This window comes from Macrobrachium nipponense, chromosome 34 (genome assembly GCF_015104395.2).
Source record: "Macrobrachium nipponense isolate FS-2020 chromosome 34, ASM1510439v2, whole genome shotgun sequence".
NCBI lineage: Eukaryota > Metazoa > Arthropoda > Malacostraca > Decapoda > Palaemonidae > Macrobrachium > Macrobrachium nipponense.
The window spans coordinates 22,632,506-22,647,505 of NC_061095.1; the positions used below are offsets into that span (position 1 = coordinate 22,632,506).

Here is a 15,000-nt window from a genome sequence, read left to right on the forward strand (position 1 = left end):
CAAAAAGGAACTCCATCATACTGGGGAAAGTGATTTCACTCTGGAATTGAGACATCTATACTCTGTTTTTTTCCATCTGTCCACCCGCCTGTGGTGTTTTCGCATGGTAACACTGCGTCCCGGGCTTTAGATAGTTACATTCAGCTCACATTCACTAATTATAATAATATCCTATTTCGAATATTAACGGTGTAATTCGCATTCAGTAAATTATTAAAACACTTTTCAGTTGCAAATGTACACCCAGATATCCTTTTATTTAACCTAACACTTACACACAGCGTAACTATTTACCGGGACGCAGTGTTACCATACACAAACACCATAGGCGGATGGACAGATGAAAAAAAACAGAGTATAGTTAGATTGTAGATCACATCAATGAAATATTTAATCAAAAACATAAAATCGTTAGACGTGGTCATTTCTAGCTGGTCTTCGAGAACGCAAATTCCCAGTTCTACCACTTGCATAAGCAAAAGAATAAAGTTAACATATTTTACACTAGCAACTGGACTGAACTTCGACCAGTCCTGCAGTTTTTATTTCCAGCAATAAAATCAGTCGCTTTAGGAGTGAAGCAAAATCTTAAATTCCAATTTTTTTTTTATAAGTAAACTGAAGACATAGTTCAGACACCATGCAACTTCCAAGTGAGGTTTTATAGTTCAAGCTTAGCTCCCATTGAAGACTCTTTTCAATACCAAAAAAGCCTCTTGACACCACAGGAGCAATTCAACTCTGAAACAATGACTGCATGACAAATCATGCCCTTAATTTACAAAGAAAATTTCTGAAAATGTCTATACCAAAGTCCAACGGCAACAGACAAACCCAACAACTTCGCGGAGTATGAACCCATCGCCTCCACAGGATTGCCAAAATACATCGCCTAAAATAACCGAGGACACACCTGATCCCATCGGGGTCGCAGTGTCAGGTCGGACAGCCCCCCAGTCAGTTGGTCCCCCCCACCCCCCCCCCCACCCACCCAAACCTGCTGGCGGTCCCACGAAGCTTAAAGCCTTTCCGAAAGCTTTATCATTTCACAAGCAGGAAATGCTAATTAAGCGTACCTCAGCGAATATCAACTGGGTCTTGAGGAGAAATTCCGTGATTGCAATTATGTTAATCGTGCAAGTTGAGGTGTAAGCTTTGGGGCGCCCACGGGAAGCTGACTCACACTTTGTCCAATCATGAGGAAAAGGATGAGGATCATGAGGATGAGGACGGTGAGGATGGATGATGGATGATGCGTCGTCATCCAAGAGACTCAGCAAGCATCAAGGGCTGATTTAGTTATTAATAGGTGCACGCTGCTTAACGGCTTTTGTTTAGTCATACATTTTTTGAGGAGATATTCCCCGTTTTCTGCAAATTTTATTAATGAACTTTCACATTTATTAACTTACTAATTTTCATGTACATATATTCACTTATTTATCCATTAATCTGCTTAAATAGTTTTACGTTTATATTACTTACTTATGAATTTACTCTTTATTCTTTTTTCATGTAATTCCTTTTCAAATGATCTTACCGAGTTTCAAAGACAAAGTTTCTAACACTCGACAAACCTACATTTTATCCTCGATATTCACAAGAGCCACTGTTTTCAGAACTTCCCATATCCACTGAACTTCCTGTTTATATCATTGTTTAAAGTTGAAAATAAATTTTTAATGCAAATTCATCTTTAAATTTAAAATATTTGAATTTCGCTGAGAATTCGGTAGGCATTATCTCTTGATATTCCGTTTGTACAACTTCAACCTAACATACCACTGGCTTATTCTGTCGTAAAAAATATTTACAGGCAGTCGATTTTCATTAAGAACTATCCGTCACTTCCAGACAAAAAAAAAAAAAAAAAAAAAAAAAAAAAAAAAAAAAAAATCGTACCTTGTGAACCTACTCTCTTTTTTGTACTTATATATCTGATAAAACTAATTTAACTCAATTAACCTAAAAGGAAAACTTTTTTGCGTAACTTTCAAAACAATCATGCTCAATAAAATCGATCCACTTAATTAAGGAAGTGATCCAATCCTATACATGTAATCAACTACTTTTACGTTGTACGTGAAGATAAATATATAATTAACTATATACACGTTGTACTTGACAATAAAAATTGAATGTAGTCAGTTGGAACGAGAAACGATTTATTAATCGTGGTTACTGAAATATTAATACTCTACTGATATATATATATAAAATCTATATATGTATCCAATTCGTCCAATTGAGCCATTTGACACACTAATAATTATTAGCAATCAACTTATCTGAAAACATATTTGAATTTCCTTCCGAGATATACGTATTCATCTACATACCTAAGAGACTATCTATAAAATGAATTAATCATGAAAAATCTTATCTTGTTGACAAACTGAATGTATGCAATCGCTATAGCTGAACAAACATTTGTCATGCCTACCTGTTAAATCTTTCGTCCCTTCTCCCTGATAAACTAAAGAGATTATTTATACACATTCAATCGACCTCAGAAACTATTGCCTCCATGGGATCTGCTATTAATTAAGGGAATGTTTGCGGAGTTACTTGGCCCTGGATATCGGATCTGAATAGATCCGTTTTCTTTTACAGAGAAAACAGCTTCCCAGCAAACAAACTAATACTCCTGCCTCCAGTTCATCGTGCTTGCATTGTTACGTGAACCTCGTGCAGCGGATTATTATAGAAATGGCAGGTCGTATTTGGCCCTGTAATGTTCAAGGCAATCGCCGGTTTTAAAAACTGTTGTGGCGGCTTTGTCAGTCCGCCTGTCCGTCCTCAGATCTTGAATACTACTAAGCCCTGTAAGTTGGTATGTTGACCATCCATCATCCCCCAATCATCACACATACCAGGCTAGGAATGCTGCTAAGAGCCTGTGGCACCGTACGTATTCCTTGAGTCGAGCTAGGCACTGTGCAAGGGGTCTCGCAACCTATCGTTGTCGCGTGAATGATTCATTCTTAGACATATCCAGTGGACCATACCCATTCTCTCTCTCTCTCTCTCTCTCTCTTGTAAAAAAAACTATTTATTCATGAACTCCATCACTGTACAGTACATTCACCTTCTATATAAGTGCTGGAACAACCGTTGAGCTGTCAACAGACGTTGTTATTATATACTACTTACGTTCCCCCAGTTGCATTTTGATTCATAAAGTATTAGCTTTCCTATAGTAAACTGTGGACAATATTATGAATGTATGTATATATATATAGAATATATATAGATATATATATATATATATATATATATATAATATATATTACACTAGGAATTACAATATACACATACACACACACACACACACACACTTTTATATATATATATATATATATATATATATATATATATATATATATTACACTAGGAATTACAAAAAATACATAAAGTTAATATGCTGTACCCATTAAATAATAGGCACGTATGGGTGATTTTTTTTTTTTTTGCAGTTTCACATTGAACCCTGACATGAATAGGAGCTGACAACCATCTATTTTAAAATCAACCCCTTGTCACAACTCTCAAGTGGATATTACTGCAAATAATAGTTTAATCCGTCCATAAACTACTGCAAACTCCCTGAAATTAAATAGCCCTGATTTTCAGCTTGAAACCAGCAAGAAAATCCTCAGAAATACTTGAGAGATACTTGACTTTCTTCTGGGTTATTGTGAAAGCCATTATGCTGAATATCTAAAATGTTTTCATTCTATTTGCCCCGAGAGAGAGAGAGAGAGAGAGAGAGAGAGAGAGAGAGAGAGAGAGAGAGAGAGAGATAATACGGTTTTCAGCATGACTGTGAATCTTGAAATATGCAAATAAAGGTTTAATGGAGAGAGAGAGAGAGAGAGAGAGAAGAGAGAGAGAGAGAGAGAGAGAGAGAGAGAGAGGAATAGTTTTCAAGAATATGCAAATGAGAAGAGAGTGATAAGGGGAGAAGTGAAGCAGCGAGACAACAGAAAAACAGACAGACAGACGAAGCTAAAATAAAGTTTTTCAAGACGACTTCGAAATCCTTAGAAATATGCAAATGGAAACTCTTGGCAATTTTCCTCCCCTTGGTCTCTATGATGATGATGATGATGATGATGATGATGATGATACGCTTTTAATATGCATATAGCAGAGCCTTCGGTGGCATCCCCTCCCCCCACAACAACCCCAACACTTCTGTTTCCAGAAAAATAAGCGGGGGCATTTTGCGCGCCTCTATTTTCGCGCCATAATGACTGTTTCTGTGCTGGAATGAAACGCGGCCGTTGTTGCCGCCTCCTGCTTCTGCTTCTGCTTCTGCTGACCCTCCTGCTCCTCCAGGTATAGTCGGCGTTTTGTGGCTGCATTATTAAAGGGGCGTGTCGCTGAGGCCACTTCCTATACTGCTGCAGCAGCACATTCCTGGCGCCTTCAGACAAACACGGGGGTGATATGCCTTTCTACCTGGGGCTGGCTGGCGGTGTCACATTGATTTTTTCTTGTTATTATTATTATCATTATTCTCCTTTTTCTTCTTCTTGCATCTTCTTTGATGATCTTCAAGCTGGAAGATTTGCTTTCATTAGTTTTGCTGTTATTTTATTGGTACCTATTATTATTCTATATTCCATATTCTGTTACTTTCAGAGTGAAAGTCTCTTACTTTCGTCATGTCTTCAATCTTAACCTGTCAGTTGGAATTTTCATATGTTTTTGTTCCTTTTTCATAAATCATTATCGAGGCTCTAATAATCCAAACGTCAATATTTGTCCGTTTTTATTGAATGAAACCCCTAGATCAGTTCACCCCGGGCCAACGACGTACCTAACGTCATGTCAAGTGAGATTAAACAAAGTATACCTTTCATTCATTTCCTTGTATTGTCTTTTGGAAAGAATATTAATCTTTCGTTTATTAAATAATTACTCGCTGGTATCTATTCAACCAGTACTATATTCTGTCATTCATTTCAACTGTCCCGATTCAATACAAAATATAACAATAATTCTCATTTTTATGGAATCGATATCCTTATTTATCATCTTAATATATATAAAATATATAAATATATATATATATATATATATATATATATATATATATATATATATATATAACGGGTTCACGCTGAAAATTGCAATGATAAAATCAAATTGCAATGATTACTCATCTTAAAAAAACGCAATTACATTATATAGAGCAAATTAAAAGAACTCCAACGAAAGCCATTTACCATTTCCAATAAAGGAAGGAATAGGAATGCCTGTATATATATATATATATATATATATATATATATATATATATATATATATATTATATATATACATATATATATATATATATATATATATATATATATATATATATATATATATATATATATATATATATATATATATATATATATATATATATAAATGTATATAGGTATATATATATATATATATATATATCTATATATATATATATATATATATATATATATATATATATATATATATATATATATATATATATATATATATATATATATATATATATATATATATATATATATATATAGATATATATATATATATATATATATATATATATATATATATATATATATATATATATATATATATATATATGTATATCTAATAAAAGGAGCCATAAAAACACCAAAATATAGAGAAAAAGTACTATATTTCAGAGACTGCTGTCTCCCTCTTCAGGTAGATGAATGAGAAAAGTTTACAGAAAAGGTGGTATTTATACCAAGAGGTCCATCCACAAACAAGCCATTTTAAGTCACCCCGCTGATAATCTTCCTTTAATCTTCTTAAGGGTTGGTTGAATGAAGACGTTGTCGATCGTGTCCGAAATCCATGCTCCTTTTGAGATGTTCATTACCTGCCTCTCTTTTATTAAGGCTGATTCCATCATTTGACTCTTGTACGGCAGTTGCTGCTATAAATTACACGTGACAAATTCCAGTTATTCTATGGTTATGTTCATTTATATGGTTGAAAATAGCGAGTTCTGTTGTCCATACCTAACTGACGTTTGTGTTGTATTAATCACTGGGGAAGGGATTTACCTGTTAGGTATGGACAACAGAACTCGGCTATTTTCAACCATATAAATGAACATAACCATAGAATAAACTGGAATTTGTCACGTGTAATTTATAGCAGCAACTGCCGGTACAAGAGTCAAATGATGGAATCGGCCTTAATAAAAAGAGAGGCAGGTAATGAACATCTCAAAAGGAGCATGGATTTCGGACACGATCGACAACGTCTTCATTCAACCAACCCTTAAGAAGATTAAAGGAAGATTATCAGCGGGGGTGACTTAAAATGGCTTGTTTGTGGATGGACTCTTGGATATATACCACCTTTTCTGTAAACTTTTCTCATTCATCTACTCTCAATATTTTGGTGTTTTTATGGGCTCCTTTTATTAGATGGAATTCTGTTGTTACAGAACATTTTTACCAGTCATATATATATATATATAATATATATATATATATATATATATATATATATATATATCTCGAGCTACAAATATCCTTTAATATCTAATTCGCTCTACCTCGGAATTAATATATTTTCATATATATTTAGGCGAGTAATAGAACTGCCGCAGGACCGGCAGTGAAGCCTTAGCCACACCGCCATGAATTACGGTAATGTGATATGATTTATATATATATATATATATATATATATATATATATATATATATATATTCGTATATGTCCGTGTGTCTGTACTTATGCACTACTTCACGCCTGTCGTTTTTACCATCAAGTATCAAGCCACAAATGCTACTTAAATATCGATTTACATCAAAAGGGGGATATCCCCTGTCCACCGCTGAACACCAAAATTCTTGGGTTCCGATCCTGGTCAGAGTAGATACATCAGTCATATGGAATTCACAGGGAAAGCGTTTCGATATTACTGGTATTTTTTGCTGAATAACATATATATATATATATATAATATATATATATATATATATATATATATATATATATATTTATGATGCAATTCATGATGGAAATCGTTCGAGTACCTTGCGTCATCGGGATGTTTGTGATCGATAAGTGCACCAAATATAAATCTAATACTTTGAAACTGGCAAAAAACATTGTATATGTACCAAGCGAAATGGCCTGCTGGGATACAGAGAGAGAATACTGAAAACCAATTAGTCATATGATTTCGTTATAAATGAATGTGAAAAATACAATAAATAAGTAAATGTGTGTGTATGTGTGTGTGTGAGAGAGAGAGAGAGAGAGAGAGAGAGAGAGAGAGAGAGAGAGAAATGTAATTTGTTCGTGAATGTGTTTGTGTGAGATGGGATATATTTTGTGTGTGTGTGTGTGTGTGTGTGTGTGTGTGTGTCAAGTTTCAATCTCGAGTTTTCCTTTGGTCCTCTCAAAAACGGTTCTGACAGGGGACACAAATGAATGAAGTTTCGGGACATTTACTTAATTAATTCATTAACTTAATTATCTCCTGTTATTAAGGTCTTAGCCAGTAATCATTTTCCCAAAGTATGCTGTTCCTTAATGACCTCCTCTTATGTAACTGGTCATAATTATGCTTTTATGTCCGATAATATACACCTTCAAGGACGAAATATCTGGCTAATAAAAACCACATACGTATAAACGCTTACATACACACATGCATGTATACCTAAACGTTCCAGCTAATGAGTTTTTATATGCGAAGGAACGACGGAACATAATCGTAGAAAACTAAATGAGAAATATGCTATAAAGAACGCGTCTTGTAAACAGGCGGGAAAGTTATGGCAGAAAAACACGTCACGCGGTGAATCTGCCGCAAAGAACGAGTCAGATAAACATCAGAAGAGTGAAATTTGTCCTAAAGGAAAAGTCGTAACATTAAGCGAGATAGCTGTAGTAAAAAAATAAAATAAATAATAAACAAATGAATAAATAAATAAATAAATGAAAAGAGTCCAGTTTTCTGTACAGCGTATAATCCTGTATGGAATTCTCAGCCACGGCCCATGAAACTCTCAGGTGCCACCCATGAAATTTTCAGCCATGTCCCAGTCATGGCTAACTTTAACCTTAAACAAAATGAAAACTATTGAGACTAGAGGGCTGCAATTTGGTTAGTTTGATGATTGGAGGGTGGATAATCAACATGCTAATTTGCAGCCCTCTAGCCTCTGTAGGTTTTAAGATCTGAGGGGGGACAGACAACATGCAGACTGACAGAAAAAGCCATCTCAATGGTTTTCTTTTACAGAAAACTAAAAATAAACTTTCTATAAAGAATAGGAGGAATAAATATCCCTAACAAACAAATGTGACAAAAAGAAAAAAAAACAAGAGTAATGAAATGTATTGCAAAGACCAACTCTTTATCAACAACAGAATAGAAATCTATTTACGAATAACTTTCGATAAGCAACAACGGGAGATAAAACCATAGAAAACCATCATGAATAAAAAAAAAAACAGCTACTGAGCAAAACCTGCCGCAAGGAACGCGACATGCAAACAACGGGAGAGGAGGATTCGGCAGCAGAGAACAGCACTGATAAACAACAAAACCCATCGCATCAGCCCCGAGATTTCCGTTCTCATTTCCACCGCCGCCATTGGCAGGTCCAAACGTCAATATCCCGAGGATGATCAATAATGAGGTATTTCATCATGGTCTTCTGTCCCCATCATCAGCGCCGTCAATACGACCTGTCTCTTTCCGAAGGAATTTATAACCCGAATTAAAACATAAAACGCTTCTCGGTATTGGGTTTGTCGTAGAGAGGAATGATGGATGCGATGGCCCTCCTGAAATATAGCGCGTGTCATTAAAAAAATCATCCATTTTTCGTCCGTTAGAGATAATTTATGGCTGCATATATCTATTTTAGGTAAGAATTTATGGGTGCGTGAAATGGCCATTGACCAGGATATTGATCAAGCATAAATTAGATATAGATAAAGAGAATACTTTCAAGGAGCTAATCGCCTTCGAGCACAAGAACTTGTAAAGAACTATTTATGATGCAATTCATGATGGAAATCGTTCGAGTACCTTGCGTCATCGGGGATGTTTGATCCGATAAGTGCACCAAATATAAATCTAATTACTTTGAAACTGGCAAAAAAACATTGTATATGTGCCAAGCGAAATGGCCTGCGGGGATACAGAGAGAGAATACTGAAAACCAATTAGTCATACGATTTCGGTATAAATGAATGTGAAAAATACAATAATTAAGTAAATGTATGTGTGTGCGTGTGCGTGTGTGTGTGTGTGTGAGAGAGAGATACAATAAATAAGTAAAGTGTGTGTGTGTGTGTGTGTGTGTGTGTGTGTGTGAGAGAGAGAGAGAGAGAGAGATTGATTAGTGATATGATTTCGATGTAGATGAGTGTGAAAAATACAGTAAATAACTAATGTATGTGTATATGAGAGAGAGAGAGAGAGAGAGAGAGAGAGAGAGAGAGAGAGGAGAGAGAGAGAGAATTATAATTAAGGTCAAGAATTCAATCCAAACAGTCTCGTGGAGCGAAATATTTTCCATGAGACCTTGGACATTAGTTATTTCCCTTACTCTTCGTTTTTCGCTTAAATGCTCAAATCTCGTTGAATATTCGCCACAAAAACCATTCCTTGTTGGCACTCCATGCCGGCACTTGCCTGGCACCCTTGCTCCCACGTCTGAGAATTCCCTCGCCGCATGTTTCACCCTCTAGAGCAAAATAAACTAGGGAGAAAAAAAATTAGGGGTCCTTTTCCCTAAGCGCCAAATTAAATAGGCATTTGCCATGATTGCTTGGCAAATGGCGAGTGAAATTGTCGTTGGCCCTCTGCGCTCTTGTACTGCGATGAGGTTTTCCTGTTTTTTTTTTTCCTTCCATTTTTCCCCCCTCTTCTTCATTTTTCCTTCGTTTGCTTTCATTCCCCTGATGAGGAAAACATTCCAGCATCGCTTCGGCGTTCTGGTCTTTTTTATTTTCTTTCTTTCTTTTTTTAGGGTGAGTTATCTGAATGTAATATCTATCCATCAATTTACATATATATATATATATATATATATATATATATATATATATATATATATATATATATATACACATAGACAGATAGATATATTTGGTAGATATATCTATATATTATATATACACACACACCCAAAATTATATTATACTCCTTTGGTTTCTAAGACGCTGTGCATACATGGAGAGAGAGAGAGAGAGAGAGAGAGAGAGAGAGAGAGAGAGAGAGATAGGGCTGCTGAAGCCGTAATACCTCAACCTTACTATCGCCTCCTCCCTGCCCCTAGTGGATTCCCATTACCGCGTCACCCTGCAGAATTAAATCTATGCAAAGCAGTTTTGTACATCCGTACGGCCATGGAAACAAGGGTCGTTGGAATGCTAAAAGAGAATGCCTGGATGTATTAGGAGAACAGAAGGAAGCCTTTTGGTTTCAACCTTCAATTAATTTTCCGAAGGATGAGGAGATTAGTTACCGCTATCTTGGGTATCATGAGTTGAGAAAATGCTTATATCAAAAAAGCATGTTATACCCAGCAGTCAGAAATTAAAATATATGCTGGGTTGGTAAATAAAACATTCTTGTTATCATTAATCAAAACAAACCATTTCTTCGCCATATAAGCAAAATAGATGCTGGGTTGGTAAATAAAACATTCTTGTTATCATTAATTCAAAAAAACAATCTCTTCATATACGTAAGCCTAAATGATAAGTCTGAGGAAAACGAAGGAACAGGTCTGTTTAAAATAATATATAGCGATAATGTCAGGTTTCTTATTACTTTCAAAAGAAAAATTCATGCGGCAAATGTCACCGGTATCCTCATGGCTTCAAGAATCTTGAAGACTTTTAATATTTAAAGCAGGGGACAACAGGGCGGACAAACCAGTGCTCCTACCAAGGCGGGAAAAAATTAAAATCAAGAAGAAAAAACAGAAACGTATGTGGCTCACCCTGAAAGCGATGGAGCTGCGTCTTCGAAGAATTAAATATTGTAAGGTTCTGATACTACGTCCTGATAACCGAATGGACCATACGATAATCCTATCAGAGCAGGCACTTACTATGTCTCACTAAGAACAATGGGAATGACAATGCTTTTAGTTACCTTGAGGCTGTGAGCGTAGCTCCTGGTACCACTGCAATGAGTTCAAGGGACATACCTGGAGGAGAGAGAGAGAAAAGAAAATCAGATACATAACTAAAATGAATTTTAATATATACTTTGAAATATACTATATACATAAATATATATGTACGTCACTGTACGCCCTAAATTCTTGTTTCAGTGGTTCAAGCCAATGAGACGACGAATTTCTTATCAATACAAAAATTCCCCTTCGGTTAACATATATGAAAATGTACTAATTCTGAAGTAGAGCGAATTAGATATTAAAGGACATTTGTAGCTTAATGCTTTTGTATAAAATCATCGGGGTATCGATATATATTTATATATAATATATTATATTATAATTATATATATGATATAGTATATTATATTTAAATATATATATAATTTTTTTATATATGTTTTTTATTATATGTTATATACATAATAAAAATATATTAATATATAATATATTATATTATATATTATATATATAATAAATATATCAATTATATATTTATATATATATATATAATATATCAATATATATATATATATTGTAATAATATAATATATATATATATAATATTTATATGTTATATAATATATATATATGTGTGTGTGTATGTATGATTATATACATATACAATAAATAAATATTATATATAATATATTAATATATAAATATATATATTAATATATATATATATATAATATATATATTATATAATACCACAGCACACACACACACACACTATATATATATATATATATAATATATATATATATATTATATTATATTATATATTATATTATGGGGGGGGGGTTTTTGGGGGGGGGTTGGTTTTTTTTGTGTGTGTTTCATTAGATTAGAGATGGAGGGACATAAATGGAGAAGCAGGCAAACAGATATGACCCCAAAAAATAGCTTTAATAAACGATGATTATTCATTCGTCTGCGGTTGTAAAAATCATGAATAACACAAAGAGTCGCACGATGTAAGTACAGCTGCATCCCACGTTTAAAAATAACATCAAAATCAATTTAGGCGAAAAACTCTCAATACCAACACCCTCTTTTTTTTTTTTCAGCTGTTCATACAACCACCTGCCATAATTTTCCAAGCTGCAGTTGGCGACTGGCAGCCAAACCTCCTCCTCCCCTGAAAAGGGTTCCCTCTCTGAAATAGCAGCCATTTTTGATCTCTTTACAAGCGTCCTCCCTGCTAAATTGCTTAAGTGCCGGGCTCCCCTCATTGGTAGCTCCATTTGCATATCTAAATGGTAAGAAATGGCCAAGATATGTTTGCCAAAGACATTTAAGGGGATGGTTTCTTGACCCCTCGTGCTGTATTCTTTTTTGCCAGAAGAAAATGGTTTTTTGATATTCAGAAATTCCTGGTGGTTTTTTTTTTTTTTTCTAGGGAATAAAAGTCGTGGAAGAGTTTTGTTAGGATACCGGACAGTGTTTATGTTTTTTTTTTCTTTACCTGTTTTATGATTCATAACTTTTTTAGGGGAGCAGAAGAGTACGGGTGCACTGAATGTTTTTTCGAACATATATCTTAATTGGATATTTTCACTTTTGCTCGTGTAAGTGAGGAAGCAGAACTATTAGTGTATATAAAAATATATCTATTATATACACAAACACACACACACACACACACACACACATATATATATATATATATATATATATATATATATATATATATATATATATATGTGTGTGTGTGGGGGTGTGTGTGTGTCTCTGTGTATACACTATATATAATATATATTTAGGCACATTAACAGTCATGCTTGCTCAGTTACAATTTATACATATATAAATACATACTCACACACATTCACAATATATATATATATACATATATAATATATACACATTATTACAGTACTATATATCATATATATATACATATATATATATATATATATATATATATATACATACATCATATATATATATATATATATATATATAGTATATATATATATATTATATATATATATTTAAGTAGTTACTATAACCATTGAAAAAGATAAATAATATTACCAATTGTCAAACTGAATTGAATCACATAAGATCGAGATATGAATATATATGTGAATAAAGCAATAATGCTTATTTAAATATACCGACAGGGGAAAAAAAAAAAACAACCAATTCCAATTTTTCAAGAGAAAAATATAATTAGCTGTAAAATCCCGTTTTACATGGTTCTGAATTTTGCGATGCTCACCGTGATTACCAATACAGGATACTGAAGACGAAATCTGACGGAGGTATTTTTTTTTTTTCCGCATTTATTCATCCTCAACAGGAACCTCGTTCCCTAATGAGTCTTTCATGTCTGACATTCCAGAGACACTCAGAACCTGGTAGAATATTTACCTGGATATTCTTTTCATTTCTTCTCTGGAAATCCAAATTTTCAATGCGATCTTAATCTTTTAAATCTTTAGTTGAGTTTCTCTTTTCTTCAACTCAAAATTCCATTGGTGTCCTCTTTAATTTCCACATATTCCAAGATAGATAAAGGAATTATTTTTCTTGGATTTTCTTTTTCTTAATATTTTCGATTATTCCTATGTATACATACATACATACATACATACATACATACATACATACATACACACACACACACACACACACACACATATATATATATATATATATATATATATATATATATATATATATATATACACGAACCTCGAAATTATATGGGTGTTGGAAGCATCTCACCCCCATCCCCACCCCCCACCCCATACACATATCAGGCCCAATATGGAAGTTTGTACAGAGCGTTTCCCAAACTTCTGACACACAAGGGTCGGGGGGTCGGGGGGAGGGGAAAGGGTTCGCTACGATCCAAAATCGATTTGTGATGATACAAAACGGTGGGTCACTCGCTGTGCCGGGATTACAAGTTCCTGCTGGAACACTGAAACTTTTTATTTTTTTTTTATTTTTATTTTTTTTTAGTTTCAAATTTGTCAGCTTCGGATTTCATTCAATAATCTGTAAAGTTTTCATTTGCCGAAAAGTCTAGTTTCTCATAGTTGCTCAGGTTTCAATTAGAATAGAATAGAATATAGAATTTAGGTCAAATGCCAAGCGCTGGGACCTGTGAGGTCATTCAGCGCTGAAACGGAAACTGACTGTAAAAAGGTTTGAAAGATTAACAGGTGCAAAACCTCTCAGTTGCACTATGAAACAATTGTTAGGATAGAGTAGAAAGCATGATGGAGGAAAGGGATTATGAACGGAGTTATGATAAAAGGAATGAAAGGGGTTGTATATTGTTGATTCTCATTCAAGCCATAAATTTTATTTTCTTAGAGTTCTAAGATTAAATATTGTTCAATCTCATTCAATAGGATACAAGCAGCCCACCAATTTCCCATTTGCTTAGAAACAACATGAAAAGAATTATTATATACGTTATATCTTACATCATCGATCATCGATTTCCTCAGCTTCAAATATACATGCAGAGAGAGAGAGAGAGAGAGAGAGAGAGAGAGAGAGAGAGAGAGAGAGAGAGAGAGAGAGAGAGAATTAAGGGACCAGCCACCCCACTTTCCAACGTGGCTGCTTGTATTTCTGTCAGATATTAATTATTGGTTTGCTTAAACCTGACAGGCATCGCTTTTCCTACCGTGTGTGCATGAGAGAGAGAGAGAGAGAGAGAGAGAGAGAGAGAGAGAGAGAGAGAGAGAGATGGAAATATCAATTTATCAATTCGTTTATATGAAAATAAGTGGAATTTAAACACTTTACCGATATTATTAAATGACTTTAATGCTCCAAATACAGAA

The 15,000-nt window shown here is 34.1% G+C and overlaps 1 protein-coding gene across 3 annotated transcripts in view; it reads right to left on the reverse strand.

Moving 5' to 3' along the window:
* Window positions 1-15,000, reverse strand: part of LOC135207962 (uncharacterized) — a 634,966-nt gene that overhangs the window by 483,959 nt on the left and 136,007 nt on the right. The gene's annotated exons all lie outside the window — the stretch shown is intronic.